This window comes from Rutidosis leptorrhynchoides, chromosome 1 (assembly GCF_046630445.1).
Source record: "Rutidosis leptorrhynchoides isolate AG116_Rl617_1_P2 chromosome 1, CSIRO_AGI_Rlap_v1, whole genome shotgun sequence".
Lineage (NCBI taxonomy): Eukaryota > Viridiplantae > Streptophyta > Magnoliopsida > Asterales > Asteraceae > Rutidosis > Rutidosis leptorrhynchoides.
In genome coordinates this window covers 410,156,597-410,174,852 of record NC_092333.1, presented here as the reverse complement: position 1 = coordinate 410,174,852, position 18,256 = coordinate 410,156,597, and positions in this window count along the sequence as shown.

Below are 18,256 nucleotides of genomic sequence, written 5' to 3'. Positions count from 1 at the left end.
AGGTTTTGACCTCTATATGATACGTTTTTTAAAGACTGCATTCATTTTTAAAACAACCATAACCTCTATTTTACCGATAAAGGTTTAAAAAGCATTACGTAGATTATCAAATAATGATAATCTAAAATATACCATTTACACACGACCATTACATAATGGTTTACAACAAAAAAATATTACATCGAAATAAGTTTCTTGAATGCATTTTTTACACAATATCAAACAAGCATGGACTCCAAATCTTGTCTTTTTTTTAGTATGCAACAGCGGAAGCTCTTAATAATCACCCGAGAATAAACATGCTTAAAACATCAACAAAAATGTTGGTGAGTTATAGGTTTAACCTATATATTATCAAATCATAATAATAGACCACAAGATTTCTTTTTTATAACACATCTCATATCAGGCATTTCGCAAACTTCATAGAGATAAAAATCATTCATATGGTGAACACCTGGTAACCGACACTAACAAGATGTATATAGAATATCCCCATCATTCCGGGACACCCATCGGACATGATAAACTCGAAGTACTAAAGCATTCCAAAATCTAGAATGGGGGTTGTTAGTTCCTGTAGATCTATCTTTAGGATTCGCGTCAATTAGGGGCCAGTTCCCTAATTCTTAGGCTACCAAGCTAAAAGGGGCATATTCGATTTCGATCATTCAACCATAGAATGTAGTTTCACGTACTTGTGTCTATTTTGTAAAACATTTATAAAATTTCATGTATTCTCATCCCAAAAATATTAGATTTTAAAAGTGGGACTATAACTCACTTTCACAGATTTTTACTTCGTCGGGAAGTAAGACTTGGCCACTGGTTGATTCACGAACCTATAACAAATATGTACATATATATCAATTTATGATCGGAATATATTCACAACATTTTTTTTATTACGTTTTTATGATATAAGTTTGTTAAGTTAGCAGTCCTCGTTAGTAACCTACAACTAGTTGTCCACAGTTAGATGTACAGAAATAAACCAATATATATATATATCTTGAATCAATCCACGATCCAGTGTACACATGTCTCAGGCTAGATCACAACTCAAAGTATATATATTTTTGGAATCAACCTCAACCCTGTATAGCTAACTCAAACATTACTGCATATAGAGTGTCTATGGTTGTTCCAAATAATATATATATATATATATATATATATATATATATATATATATATATATATATATATATATATATATATATATATATATATATATATATATATATATATAGATGGGTCGATATGATATGTCAAAACATTGTATACGTGTCTATGGTATCCCAAGATTACATAACATGTATAATACAATATAAATTAGTTAGGATATATTTAGTCAGGATTTGTTACAAAATTTTTGTAGCTAAAACTAGCAAGTTTATCCAATTTTGTTTTACCCGTCATTTCTTCGTTTCAAATCCGTTTTGAGTGATTCAAGTTGCTATGATTTCATAATGAACTGAAATTTATGAAACTAAACAGAAAAAGTATAAGTTTATAGTCGGAAATACAGGTTACAAGTCATTTTTAAAGAGGTAGTCATTTCCGTCGAAAAAATGACATCTTGATGACCATTTTGAAAAACATACTTCCACTTTGTGTTTAACCATGATTTTTGGATATAGTATCATGTTTATATGTAATATCATTTTTCCAGAAAACAAACTTCCAATTCAAAGATTAAGATACTTTTTATTTTTTTAACCCAAAACAGCCCCCGATTTCACTACAACGGCGTATGTCCGGTTTTACGGTGTTCTTCGTGTTTCCAGGTTTTAAATCATTAAGTTAGCATATCATATAGATATAGAACATATGTTTAGTTGATTTTAAAAGTCAAGTTAGAAGTATTAACTTTATTTGCGAACAAGTTTAGAATTAACAAAACTATGTTCTAGTGATTACATGTTCAAATCTTCGAATAAGATAGTTTTATATATATGAATTGAATGATGTTATGAACATAATTACTACCTCAAGTTTAGTAGCTAAACCTACTGGAAGTGACAAAAATTGATCTTGCTTCAACGGATTCTTGGATGGCTTGAAAGTTCTTGAAGTAGAATCATGACACGGAAACAAGTTCAAGTAAGATTTCCACTCGAAATAAGATAGTTATAGTTATAGAAATTGAATCAAAGTTTGAATATGAGTATTACCTTGTATTGGAAAGATATCTTACTATAAATAAGAAATATTTCTTGATAGTATTCATGATTTTATGAAACTAGAACTTATAGAATTTATGAAGAACACTTAGAACTTGAAGATAGAACTTGAGAGAGATCAACTAGATGAAGAAAATTGAAGAATGAAAGTGTTTGTAGGTGTTTTTGGTCATTGGTATATGGATTACATATAAAGGATGTGTAAGTTTATTTTCCTGTAAATAATTCATGAATGATTTATAATATTTTTTGTAATTTTGTGAGATATTTCATACTAGTTGCCAAATGATGGTTCCCACATGTTTAATGACTCACATGGGCTGCTAAGGAGCTGATGATTGAGTGTATATACCAATAGTATATATATCTTAGAAGCTGTGTATTGTACGAGTACGAATACGGGTGCATACGAGTAGAATTGTTGATGAAAATGAATGAGGATGTAATTGTAAGCATTTTTGTTAAGTATAAGTACTTTGATATGTGTCATGAAGTCTTTCAAAAGTGTACTAATACATCTTAATATACTACATGTATAGACATTTTAACTGAGTCGTTAAGTCATCGTTAGTCGTTACATGTAAGTGTTGTGTTGAAACCTTTAAGTTAACGATCTCATTTAACGTTGTTAACCCATTGTTTATTATAGCTAATGAGATGTTAAATTATTACATTAACATGAAATTATGATGTATAAATATATCTTGATATGATATATATACATTAAAATGTTGTTACAACGATAATCGTTACATATATGTCTCGTTTCGAAATTCATAAGTTAGTAGTCTTGTTTTACATATGTAGTTCATTGTTAATATACTTAATGATATATATAATTATCATTTTATCATGTTAAATATAGTGTAACAATATCATAATATGATACATATGTATTTAGTAAGACGTTGTTATAACGATAATCGTTATATATATCGTTTCGAGTTTCTTAACTTAGTAGTCTCATTTTTATGTATATAACTCATTGTTAATATACTTAGTGAGATACTTACCTATCATAATATCATGTTAACTATATATATATATATATCCAAAATATATATTATCATATAGTTTTTACAAGTTTTAACGTTCGTGAATAATCGGTCAACTTGGGTGGTCAATTGTCTACATGAAACTCATAACAAATAATCAAGTCTTAACAAGTTTGATTGCTTAACATGTTGGAAACACTTAATCATGTTTATATTAGATATCATTTAATATATATAATTATGGAAAAGTTCGGGTCACTACAGTACCTACCCGTTAAATAAATTTCGTCCCAAAATTTTAAGCTGTAGAAGGTGTTGACGAATCTTCTGGAAATAGGTGTGGGTATTTCTTCTTCATCTGATCTTCACGCTCCCAGGTGAACTCGGGTCCTCTACAAGCATTCCATCAAACCTTATCAATTGGTATCTTGTTTTGCTTAAGTCTTTTAACCTCACGATCCATTATTTTGACGGGTTCTTCAATGAATTGAAGTTTTTCGTTGATTTGGATTTCTTTTAATGGAATAGTGAGATCTTCTTTAGCAAAATATTTCTTCAAATTCGAGACATGGAAAGTGTTATGTACAGCCGCGAGTTGTTGAGGTAACTCAAGTTGGTAAGCTACTGGTCCGACACGATCTATAATCTTGAATGGTCCAATGTACCTTGGATTTAGTTTTCCCCGTTTACCAAATCGAACAACGCCTTTCTAAGGTGAAACCTTAAGCATAACCATTTCTCCAATCTCAAATTCTATATCTTTTCTTTTACTGTCCGCGTAGCTCTTTTGTCGACTTTGGGCAATTTTCAATCGTTGTTGAATTTGGATGATTTTTTCGGTAGTTTCTTGTATTATCTCCGAACCCGTAATCTGTCTATCCCCCACTTCACTCCAACAAATCAGAGACCTGCACTTTCTACCATAAAGTGCTTCAAATGGCGCCATTTCAATACTCGAATGGTAACTGTTGTTGTAGGAAAATTCTGCTAACGGTAGGTGTCGATCCCAACTGTTTCCGAAATCGATAACACATGCTCGTAGCATGTCTTCAAGGGTCTGTATCATCCTTTCACTTTGCCCATCAGTTTGTGGATGATAAGCAGTACTCATGTCTAGACGAGTCCCCAATGCTTGTTGCAGTGTCTGCCAAAACCTTGAAACAAATCTACCATCCCTATCAGTGATAATAGAGATTGGTATTCCATGTCTGGAGACAACTTCCTTCAGATATAATCGCGCCAACTTCTCCATTTTATCATCTTCTCTCATTGGCAGAAAGTGTTCTGATTTGGTAAGACGATCGACTATTACTTAAATAGTATCATAACCACTTGCAGTCCTTGGCAATTTAGTAATGAAATCCATGGTAATGTTTTCCCATTTCCATTCTGGGATTTCAGATTGTTGAAGTAGACTCGATGGTTTCTGATGTTCAGCTTTGACTTTAGAACACATCAAACATTCTCCTACGTATTTAGCAATATCGGCTTTCATACCCAGCCACCAAAAGTGTTTCTTGAGATCTTTGTACATCTTCCCCACTCCGAGATGTATTGAATATCTGGTTTTATGTGCTTTCTTAAGTACCTTTTCTCTCATATCTCCAAACTTTGGTACCCAAATTCTTTCAGCCCTATACCGGGTTCTGTTTTCCCGAATATTAAGATGTTTCTCCGATCCTTTAGGTATTTCATTCTTTAACTTTCCTTCTTTTACGACTCCTGCTGCGCGTCCTTTATTTGAGTAGTAAGGTTAATACGAATAATTATATTCATAGCTTTTACCCCGCATAGGTTCTCTGTCCTTTCTACTCAAAACGTCGGCTACCACATTCGCCTTCCCCGGGTGGTAAAGAATCTCAAAATCATAATCATTTAACAATTCAATCCATCTACGCTGCCTCATGTTCAGTTGTTTCTGATTGAATATATGCTGGAGAATTTTGTGGTCTGGTATATATGATACTTTTGACCCCATATAAGTAGTGTCTCCAAGTCTTTAATGCATAAACAACCGCGCCTAATTCCAAATCATGTGTCGTATAATTCTGCTCATGAATCTTCAATTGTCTAGACGCATAAGCAATTACCTTCGTTCGTTGCATTAATACACCACCGAGGCCTTGCTTTGAGGCGTCACAATATATCACAAAATCATCATTCCCTTTAGGCAATGATAATATAGGTGCCGTAGTTAACTTTTTCTTCAACAATTGAAACACTTTCTCCTGCTCATCCTTCCATTCAAATTTCTTCCCTTTATGCGTTAATACAGTCAAGGGTTTTGCTATTTTGGAAAAATCTTGGATGAATCTTCTGTAGTAACCAGCTAGTCCTACAAATTAGCGTATATGGTTCGGAGTTTTCAGGGTTTCCCACTTTTCAAAGGTTTCAATCTTTACCGGATCCACCTGAATACCTTCTTTGTTCACTATGTGACCGAGGAATTGAACTTCTTCCAACCAAAATGCACACTTTGAAAACTTAGCGTATAGTTTTTCTTTCCTCAACAACTCTAGCACTTTTCTCAAATGTTCTTCGTGCTCTTGATCATTCTTTGAGTAGATAAGTATGTCATCGATGAAAACAATGACAAACTTATCAAGATATGGCCCACACACTCAGTTCATGAGGTCCATGAACACAGCTGGTGCGTTAGTTAAACCAAATGACATAACCATAAACTCGCAATGACCGTAACACGTCCTAAAAGCAGTCTTCCGAATATCATCCTCCTTCACCCGCATTTGATGATATCCGGAACGTAAATCAATCTTCGAATAAATTAACGAACCTTGTAGTTGATCAAATAAGTCATCGATTCTCGGTAGTGGGTAACGGTTCTTGATGGTAAGTTTGTTTAACTCTCGGTAGTCGATACACAACCTGAATGTACCATCTTTCTTCTTGACAAACAAAACAGGGGCTCCCCACGGTGACGTGCTTGGTCGAATGAAACCTCGCTCTAAAAGTTCCTGTAATTGGCTCTGGAGTTCCTTCATTTCGCTGGGTGCAAGTCTATATGGAGCACGGGCTATTGGTGCAGCTCCTGGTACCAAGTCTATTTGAAATTCAACGGATTGGTGTGGAGGTAATCCTGGTAATTCTTTTGAAAATACATCGAGAAACTCTTTTGCGATGGGAACATCATTGATGTTCTTTTCTTCGGTTTGTACTTTCTCGACATGTGCTAGAACAGCGTAGCAACCTTTTCTTATTAGTTTTTGCGCCTTCAAATTACTAATAAGATTTAGTTTTGCGTTGCTCTTTTCTCCGTACACCATTAAGGTTTTTCATTTTTCTCGTATGATGCGAATCGCATTTTTGTAACAAACGATCTCTGCTTTCACCTCTTTCAACCAGTCCATGCCGATTATCACATCAAAACTCCCTAACTCTACTGGTATCAAATCAATCTCAAACATTTCGCTAACCAGTTTAATTTCTCGATTGCGACATATATTATCTGCTGAAATTAATTTACCGTTTGCTAATTCGAGTAAAAATTTATTATCCAAAGGCGTCAATGGACAACTTAATTTGGCACAAAAATCTCTACTCATATAGCTCCTATCCACAACCGAATCAAATAAAACATAAGCATATTTATTGTCAATGAGAAACGTACCCGTAACAAGCTCCGGGTCTTCCTGTGCTTCTGCCGTATTAATATTGAAAACTCTTCCACGACTTTGCCCATTATTTTTCTCTGGGTTCGGGCAATTACTCCTAATGTGGCCTGGTTTTCCACATCCATAACAAACAAAGGTGGCATTACTTGTTCCGACATTATCTGTTCTTTTATTTCTATTATTAATTGGGCCGTAGACCTCACACTTTCTCGCACCATGGCCAGTTCTTTTACACTTGGTGCAAAATGTCGTGCAGAACTCATTCGGGTGGTACTCTTCACACCTTTGGCATGGCTTTTTTCTGATTATTGTTGTTATAGGAATTGTTGTTGTTGCGATTGTTATTGATGTTGGGACGATTGTTGTGGTGGTTATTGTTGTTAGGATGGTTGTTGTAGTTATTGTTGGAACAATTGTTGTTGCGTTTGTTGTTGCGATAATTGGTGCGATTGAAGTTGTGATTGTTGTGTTGATTGTTAAAATTGTGACCCTTGTCACTGGTTTCTTCCCACTTTCTTTTGATTTGTTTCGTGTTGACTTCTTCGGCCGCATGCTCTTTAACTCTTTCCTGGATCTAATTTATGAGTTTATGAGCCATTCGACTCCCCTTTTGTATGGAAGCGGGCTCATGTGAACTTATATCTTCTTGGATCCTTTCTGGTAACCCCTTTACAAATGCGTCGATTTTTTTCTCTTCATCTTCGAACGCTCTCGGGCACAATAAGCACAACTCCATGAATCGTCATTCGTATGAGGTAATATCGAATCCTTGTGTTCGTAATCCCTTAAGCTTTACTTTTAGCTTATTGACCTCGCTTCTGGGATGATACTGCTCAGTCATCAGATGTTTGAATGCTGACCACGGTAGTGCGTACCCAACATCTTGTCCCACTTGTTCTAGATAGGTATTCCACCATGTTAATGCAGTACCTGTGAAGGTATGCGTAGCGTACTTTACTTTGTCTTCTTCAGTACACTTACTTATGGCAAACAACGATTCAACCTTTTCGGTCCACCGTTTTTGAAATGTCCCGTTCTTATTGATTAAAAACGTTCCATATTAATTGATTTCATTGCGAGGTTTTGACCTCTATATGAGACGTTTTTCAAAGACTGCATTCATTTTTAAAACAAACCATAACCTTTATTTCATAAATAAAGGTTTAAAAAGCTTTACGTAGATTATCAAATAATGATAATCTAAAATATCCTGTTTACACACGACCATTACATAATGGTTTACAATACAAATATGTTACATCGAAATCAGTTTCTTGAATGCAGTTTTTACACAATATCATACAAACATGGACTCCAAATCTTGTCCTTATTATAGTATGCAACAGCGGAAGCTCTTAATATTCACCTGAGAATAAACATGCTTTAAACGTCAACAAAAATGTTGGTGAGTTATAGGTTTAACCTATATATATCAAATCGTAACAATAGACCACAAGATTTCATATTTCAATACACATCTCATACATAGAGATAAAAATCATTCATATGGTGAACACCTGGTAACCGACATTAACAAGATGCATATATAAGAAGATCCCCATCATTCCGGGACACCCTTCGGATATGATATAAATTTCGAAGTACTAAAGCATCCGGTACTTTGGATGGGGTTTGTTAGGCCCAATAGATCTATCTTTAGGATTCACATCAATTAGGGTGTCTGTTCCCTAATTCTTAGATTACCAGACTTAATAAAAAGGGGCATATTCAATTTCGATAATTCAACCATAGAATATAGTTTCACGTACTTGTGTCTATTTTGTAAATCATTTATAAAACCTGCATGTATTCTCATCCCAAAAATATTAGATTTTAAAAATGGGACTATAACTCACTTTCACAGATTTTTACTTCGTCGAGAAGTAAGACTTGGCCACTGTTGATTCACGAACCTATAACAATATATACATGTATATTAAAGTATGTTCAAAATATATTTACAACACTTTTAATATATTTTGATGTTTTAAGTTTATTAAGTCAGCTGTCCTCGTTAGTAACCTACAACTAGTTGTCCACAGTTAGATGTACAGAAATAAATCGATAAATATTATCTTGAATCAATCCACGACCCAGTGTATACGTATCTCAGTATTGATCACAACTCAAACTATATATATTTTGGAATCAACCTCAACCCTGTATAGCTAACTCCAACATTCACATATAGAGTGTCTATGGTTGTTTCGAAATATATATAGATGTGTCGACATGATTGGTCGAAACATTGTATACGTGTCTATGGTATCTCAAGATTACATAATATACAATACAAGTTGATTAAGTTATGGTTGGAATAGATTTGTTACCAATTTTCACGTAGCTAAAATGAGAAAAATTATCCAATCTTGTTTTACCCATAACTTCTTCATTTTAAATCCGTTTCGAGTGAATCAAATTGCTATGGTTTCATATTGAACTCTATTTTATGAATCTAAATAGAAAAAGTATAGGTTTATAGTCGCAAAAATAAGTTACAAGTCGTTTTTGTAAAGGTAGTCATTTCAGTCGAAAGAACGACGTCTAGATGACCATTTTAGAAAACATACTTCCACTTCGAGTTTAACCATAATTTTTGGATATAGTTTCATGTTCATAATAAAAATCATTTTCTCAGAATAACAACTTTTAAATCAAAGTTTATCATAGTTTTTAATTAACTAACCCAAAACAGCCCGCGGTGTTGCTACGACGGCGTAAATCCGGTTTTACGGTGTTTTTCGTGTTTCCAGGTTTTAAATCATTAAGTTAGCATATAATATAGATATAGAACATGTGTTTAGTTAATTTTAAAAGTAAAGTTAGAAGGATTAACTTTTGTTTGCGAACAAGTTTAGAATTAACTAAACTATGTTCTAGTGATTACGAGTTTAAACCTTTGAATAAGATAGTTTTATATATATGAATCGGATGATGTTATGAACATCATTACTACCTCAAGTTTAGTAGCTAAACCTACTGGAATTGACAAGAAATGATCTAGCTTCAAAGGATCTTGGATGGCTTGAAAGTTCTTGAAGTAGGATCATGACACAAAAACAAGTTCAAGTAAGATTTTTACTCGAATTAAGATAGTTTATAGTTATAGAAATTGAATCAAAGTTTGAATATGAATATTACCTTGAATAAGAAAGATAACCTACTGTATATAACAAAGGTTTCTTGATCTTAGATGATTACTTGGAATGGATTAGAAAGCTTGGAAGTAAATTAGTAAACTTGAAGGGATTTTTGAAGTGTTCTTGGAGTGTTCTTCCTATGATGATTATAGCTTGATTCTTGAAGTGATTTTTGATGAAGATGATGATTAACTACTGGAAAAATACGTTCATAATAGTGTGGGTGTGTTGAGAGAGAATTAGAAAGAGAATTGGAAGTGAAATGGAGTGAATGATGAGTGGTAATTGGTGAGTGGTGAGTGGGGTTAAAAGGAGTTCTAGTTAGTTGACTAGCTCATGGTAGAAGTTAAAATTGATTAGTCATACATGACATAATCAAGAGTGGAATCCCATGCTAGTTCCTATTGGTATATACCCATAGTAAGTACGTTTTGAAGCTGTGTATAATACGGGTAAAAATACGACTAGAATTCTTGATGAAAGAAAAGAATGGGAAAGTAACTGTAACCATTTTCGTTAAGTATGAGTGTTTTGATATATGTCTTGAAGTCTTCCAAAAGTATTTTAATACATCTAAATACACTACATGTATATACATTTTAACTGAGTCGTTAAGTCATCGTTAGTCGTTACATGTAAGTGTTGTTTTGAAACCTTTAAGTTAACGATCTCAATTAATGTTGTTAACCCATTGTTTATTATATCTAATGAGATGTTAAATTATTATATTATCATGATATTATGATATATTAATATATCTTAATATGATATATATACATTTAAATGTCGTTACAACGATAATCGTTACATATATGTCTCGTTTCGAAATCCTTAAGTTAGTAGTCTTGTTTATATGTATATAACTCATTGTTAATATACTTATGGAGATACTTACTTATCATAATCTAATGTTAACCATATGTATATCCATATATATATCGTCATGTCGTTTTTACAAGTTTTAACGTTCGTGAATCGCCGGTCAACTTGGGTGGTCAATTGTCTATATGAAACATATTTCAATTAATCAAGTCTTAACAAGTTTGATTGCTTAACATGTTGGAAACATTTAATCATGTAAATATCAATCTCAATTAATATATATAAACATGGAAAAGTTCGGGTCACTACAGTACCTACCCGTTAAATAAATTTCGTCCCGAAATTTTAAGCTGTTGAAGGTGTTGACGAATCTTCTGGAAATAGATGCGGGTATTTCTTCTTCATCTGATCTTCACGCTCCCAGGTGAACTCGGGTCCTCTACGAGCATTCCATCGAACCTTAACAATTGGTATCTTGTTTTGCTTAAGTCTTTTAACCTCACGATCCATTATTTCGACGGGTTCTTCGATGAATTGGAGTTTTTCGTTGATTTGAATTTCATATAACGGAATAGTGAGAACTTCTTTAGCAAAACATTTCTTCAAATTTGAGACGTGGAAAGTGTTATGTACAGCCGCGAGTTGTTGAGGTAACTCAAGTCGGTAAGCTACTGGTCCGACACGATCAATAATCTTGAATGGTCCAATATACCTTGGATTTAATTTCCCTCGTTTATCAAATCGAACAACGCCTTTCCAAGGTGCAACTTTAAGCATGACCATCTCTCCAATTTCAAATTCTATATCTTTTCTTTTAATGTCAGCGTAGCTCTTTTGTCGACTTTGGGCGGTTTTCAACCGTTGTTGAATTTGGATGATCTTCTCGGTAGTTTCTTGTATAATCTCCGGAACCGTAATCTGTCTATCCCCCACTTCACTCCAACAAATCGGAGACCTGCACTTTCTACCATAAAGTGCTTCAAACGGCGCCATCTCAATGCTTGAATGGTAGCTGTTGTTGTAGGAAAATTCTGCTAACGGTAGATGTCGATCCCAACTGTTTCCGAAATCAATAACACATGCTCGTAGCATGTCTTCAAGCGTTTGTATCGTCCTTTCGCTCTGCCCATCAGTTTGTGGATGATAGGCAGTACTCATGTCTAGACGAGTTCCTAATGCTTGCTGTAATGTCTGCCAGAATCTTGAAATAAATCTGCCATCCCTATCAGAGATAATAGAGATTGGTATTCCATGTCTGGAGATGACTTCCTTCAAATACAGTAGTGCTAACTTCTCCATCTTGTCATCTTCTCTTATTGGCAGGAAGTGTGCTGATTTGGTGAGACGATCAACTATTACCCAAATAGTATCAAAACCACTTGCAGTCCTTGGCAATTTAGTGATGAAATCCATGGTAATGTTTTCCCATTTCCACTCTGAGATTTCGGGTTGTTGAAGTAGACCTGATGGTTTCTGATGCTCAGCTTTGACCTTAGAACACGTCAAACATTCTCCTACGTATTTAGCAACATCGGCTTTCATACCCGGCCACCAAAAATGTTTCTTGAGATCCTTGTACATCTTCCCCATTCCAGGATGTATTGAGTATCTGGTTTTATGAGCTTCTCTAAGTACCATTTCTCTCATATCTCCAAATTTTGGTACCCAAATCCTTTCAGCCCTATACCAGGTTTTGTCTTCCCGAATATTAAGATGCTGCTCCGATCCTTTGGGTATTTCATCCTTTAAATTTCCTTCTTTTAAAACTCCTTGTTGCGCCTCCTTTATTTGAGTAGTAAGGTTATTATGAATCATTATATTCATAGATTTTACTCGAATGGGTTCTCTGTCCTTCCTGCTCAAGGCATCGGCTACCACATTTGCCTTCCCCGGGTGGTAACGAATCTCAAAGTCGTAATCATTCAACAATTCAATCCACCTACGCTGCCTCATATTCAGTTGTTTCTGATTAAATATGTGTTGAAGACTTTTGTGGTCGGTATATATAATACTTTTGACCCCATATAAGTAGTGCCTCCAAGTCTTTAATGCAAAAACAACCGCGCCTAATTCCAAATCATGCGTCGTATAATTTTGTTCGTGAATCTTCAATTGTCTAGACGCATAAGCAATCACCTTCGTTCGTTGCATTAATACACAACCGAGACCTTGCTTTGATGCGTCACAATAAATCACAAAATCATCATTCCCTTCAGGCAATGACAATATAGGTGCCGTAGTTAGCTTTTTCTTCAATAACTGAAACGCTTTCTCTTGTTCATCATTCCATTCAAATTTTTTCCCTTTATGCGTTAATGCAGTCAAGGGTTTTGCTATTCTGGAAAAGTCTTGGATGAACCTTCTGTAGTAACCAGCTAGTCCTAAAAATTGGCGTATGTGTTTCAGAGTTTTCGGGGTTTCCCACTTTTCAACAGTTTCTATCTTTGCCGGATCCACCTTAATACCTTCTTTGTTCACTATGTGACCGAGGAATTGAACTTCTTCCAACCAAAATGCACACTTTGAAAACTTAGCGTACAATTCTTCCTTCCTCAATACTTCTAACACCTTTCTCAAATGTTCACCATGTTCTTGGTCATTCTTTGAGTAAATAAGTATGTCATCAATGAAAACAATGACAAACTTGTCAAGGTATGGTCCATACACTCGGTTCATAAGGTCCATGAACATAGCTGGTGCATTAGTTAAACCAAATGGCATGACCATAAACTCGTAATGACCGTAACGTGTTCTGAAAGCAGTCTTTGGAATATCATCTTCTTTCACCCGCATTTGATGATACCCGGAACGTAAGTCAATCTTTGAATAAACAGATGAGCCTTGTAGTTGATCAAATAAGTCGTTGATTCTCGGTAGTGGGTAGCGGTTCTTGATGGTACGTTTGTTCAACTCTCGGTAGTCGATACACAACCTGAATGTACCATCTTTCTTCTTGACAAACAAAACAGGAGCTCCCCACGGTGATGTGCTTGGTCGAATGAAACCACGCTCTAAAAGTTCTTGTAATTGGCTTTGTAGTTATTTCATCTCGCTGGGTGCGAGTCTGTAAGGAGCATGAGCTATTGGTGCAGCTCCTGGTACAAGATCTATTTGAAATTCAACGGATCGATGTGGGGGTAATCCATGTAATTCTTTCGGAAATACATCGGGAAATTCTTTTGCGACGGGAACATCATTGATGCTCTTTTCTTCAGTTTGTACTTTCTCGACGTGTGCTAGAACAGCATAGTAACCTTTTCTTATTAGTTTTTGTGCCTTCAAATTACTAATAAGATTTAGCTTCGTGTTGCCCTTTTCTCCGTACACCATTAAGGGTTTTCCTTTTTCTCGTATAATGCGAATTGCATTTTTGTAACAAACGATCTCTGCTTTCACTTCTTTCAACCAGTCCATACCGATTATCACATCAAAACTCCCTAACTCTACTGGTATCAAATCAATCTTAAATGTTTCGCTAACCAGTTTAATTTCTCGATTCTGACATATATTATCTGTTGAAATTAATTTACCATTTGCTAATTCGAGTAAAAATTTACTATCCAAAGGTGTCAATGGACAACTTAATTTAGCACAAAAATCTCTACTCATATAGCTTCTATCTGCACCCGAATAAAATAAAACGTAAGCAGATTTATTGTCAATAAGAAACGTACCCGTAACAAGCTCCGGGTCTTCCTGTGCCTCTGCCGCATTAATATTGAAAACTCTTCCGCGGCCTTGTCCATTCGTGTTCTCCTGGTTCGGGCAATTTCTAATAATGTGGCCCGGTTTTCCACATTTATAACAAACTACATTGGCATAACTTGCTCCGACACTACTTGCTCCGCCATTACTCGTTCCAACACCATTTGTTCCTTTCGTTCTATTAACCCCTGGTCCGTAGACCTCACACTTCGCCGCGCTATGACCATTTCTTTTACACTTGTTGCAAAATTTGGTGCAGAACCCCGAGTGATACTTTTCACACCTTTGGCATAGCTGCTTCTGATTGTTGTTGTTGTTGCGGTTATTATTGTTGTTGGGATGATTGTTGTAGTTGCTATTGTTGTTGTTGTTGTTGTTGTTGTTGTTGTTGTTGTTGTTGGGCTGTTTGTTGTAGTTGCGATTGATGTTGCGATTGTTGGGATAATTGTTGCGATTATTGTTGTAATTGCTGTTGTTGTTGTATTGGTGATTCTTATCACCGTTTTCCTCCCACTTTCTTTTGACTTGCTTCACATTGGCCTCTTCAGCAGTCCGTTCTTTAATTCTTTCTTCAATCTGGTTCACTAGTTTGTGAGCCATTCTACATGCCTGTTGTATGGAGGCGGGCTCGTGTGAACTTATATCTTCTTGGATTCTTTCCGGTAATCCTTTCACAAACGCGTCGATCTTCTCTTCCTCATCTTCGAATGCTCCCGGACACAATAGGCACAATTCTGTGAATCGTCTTTCGTACGTGGTAATATCAAATCCTTGGGTTCGTAACCCTCTAAGTTCTGTCTTGAGCTTATTGACCTCGGTTCTGGGACGGTACATCTCGTTCATCAAGTGCTTGAATGCTGACCACGGTAGTGCGTACGCATCGTCTTGTCCCACTTGCTCTAGATAGGTATTCCACCATGTTAACGCAGAACCTGTGAAGGTATGCGTAGCGTACTTCACTTTATCCTCTTCAGTACACTTACTTATGGCAAACACCGATTCGACCTTCTCGGTCCACCGTTTCAATCCGATCGGTCCTTCGGTTCCATCAAATTCCAAAGGTTTGCAGGCAGTGAATTCTTTGTAGGTGCATCCTACACGATTTCCTGTATTGCTAGATCCAAGGTTGTTGTTGGTATGTAGCGCAGCCTGTACTGTGGCTATGTTTGAAGCTAGAAAAGTACGGAATTCCTCTTCATTCAAATTCACGGTGTGTCGAGTAGTCGGTGCCATTTTCTTCAAAATAGTCAAATGGAACAAGTTAATCATACAGAATATTAAGAGTAGTTGATAGTATTTCGTAGCATAATATGAACTCATTTATAAAAGCTTTTTCTTCATATTAGCATTTTATAAGTTTAAATTCGGGTAGTACCTACCCGTTAAGTTCATACTTAGTAGCTAATATACAATTCAACTACTACAATTCTATATGAAAAACTGATTATAATAATATTTCGCGTTCAAACTTTTATACAATATTTTACAAACTTACAATACCGCTTATTTTACATAAAGCATGAAATATAGCACACAATAACTTTGATACAAGATAGTTGTGAAGATAATTCTAGCTAGTACACAAGTCGTTCAGCAAAGGCAATAAAGACACGTAATTCATACGTCCAGAAACAAGTCATGCATTCTGGTTTTACTAGGACTACTTCCCATCCTTGGTCTTGTGGAACATAACCGTTATGGCCGTTGATAAGACAGCGTGTTGTAACATCGTCAAAGGGACGAGGGTTACGTAATGTCCAACAGTCCCGTAACAATCTAAAAACCTCATTTCTTACCCCAATTACCGACTCCGTCACTTGTGGGAACGTTTTGTTTAATAGTTGTAGCCCGATGTTCTTGTTCTCACTTTGGTGAGAAGCGAACATTACTAATCCGTAAGCATAACATGCTTCTTTATGTTGCATGTTAGCCGCTTTTTCTAAATCACGAAGTCCAATATTCGGATATATTGAATCAAAATAATTTCTTAACCCATTGCGTAAAATAGCATTTGGGTTCCTCGCAATATATACGTCAAAGTAAACACATCGTAACTTATGGATTTCCCAATGTGATATCCCCCATCTTTCGAACGAAAGCCTTTTATAAACCAAGGCATTCTTGGAACGTTCTTCGAATGTCTTACAAACTGATCTCGCCTTAAATATTTGTGCCGAAGAATTCTGACCGACTCTAGACAAGATTTCATCAATCATGTCTCCGGGTAGGTCTCTTAAAATATTGGGTTGTCTATCCATTTTGTGTTTTTATACTGTAAAACAGACAAGAGTTAGATTCATAAAAAAATACTTATTAATACAAGCAATTTTTACATATATCATAAAGCATAAGCACACTATATTACATATATTACACCACACGAATACAACTATCTTATTCCGACTCGCTTGTTTCTTCTTCTTCGGTTTTGGTTCGTTTTGCCAAGTTTCTAGTGATATATGATGTTCCCCTAATACGAGCCGTAATTTTACACATTGGTTTAGAAAAACCTGGTGGTTTAGAGGTTCCCGGGTCATTGTTACAACTTAAGGACTTCGAGGGTTGACGATACATATAAAGTTCATCGGGGTTGGAATTAGATTTCTCTATTTTTATGCCCTTTCCCTTATTATTTTCTTTTGCCTTTTTAAATTCAGTTGGGGTAATTTCTATAACATCATCGGAATTCTCGTCGGAATCCGATTCATCGGAGAATTGGTAATCCTCCCAATATTTTGCTTCCTTGGCGGAAACACCATTGACCATAATTAACCTTGGTCGGTTGGTTGAGGATTTTCTTTTACTTAACCGTTTTATTATTTCCCCCACCGGTTCTATTTCTTCATCCGGTTCCGATTCTTCTTCCGGTTTCGATTCTTCTTCTGGTTCCGACTCTTCTTCCGGTTCCTCTTCGAGAACTTGTGAATCAGTCCACGAATCATTCCAATTTATATTTGACTCTTCATTATTATTAGGTGAGTCAATGGGACTTGTTCTAGAGGTAGACATCTATCACATAATATCAAACGCGTTAAGAGATTAATATATCACATAATATTCACATGTTAAAAATATATAGTTTCTAACAAAATTTGTTAAGCAATTATTTTTCAAGTACACACGGTCAAAGTCCAGACTCACTAATGCATCCTAACAAACTCAATAAGACACACTAATGCAAAATTCTGGTTCTCTAAGACCAACGCTCGGATACCAACTGAAATGTCCGGTTCTTATTGATTAAAAACGTTCCATATTAATTGATTTCGTTGCGAGGTTTTGACCTCTATATGAGACGTTTTTCAAAGACTGCATTCATTTTTAAAACAAACCATAACCTTTATTTCATAAATAAAGGTTTAAAAAGCTTTACGTAGATTATCAAATAATGATAATCTAAAATATCCTGTTTACACACGACCACTACATAATGGTTTACAATACAAATATGTTACATCGAAATCAGTTTCTTGAATGCAATTTTTACACAATATCATACAAACATGGACTCCAAATCTTGTCCTTATTTTAGTATGCAACAGCGGAAGCTCTTAATATTCACCTGAGAATAAACATGCTTTAAACGTCAACAAAAATGTTGGTGAGTTATAGGTTTAACCTATATATATCAAATCGTAACAATAGACCACAAGATTTCATATTTCAATACACATCTCATACATAGAGATAAAAATCATTCATATGGTGAACACCTGGTAACCGACATTAACAAGATGCATATATAAGAATATCCCCATCATTCCGGGACACCCTTC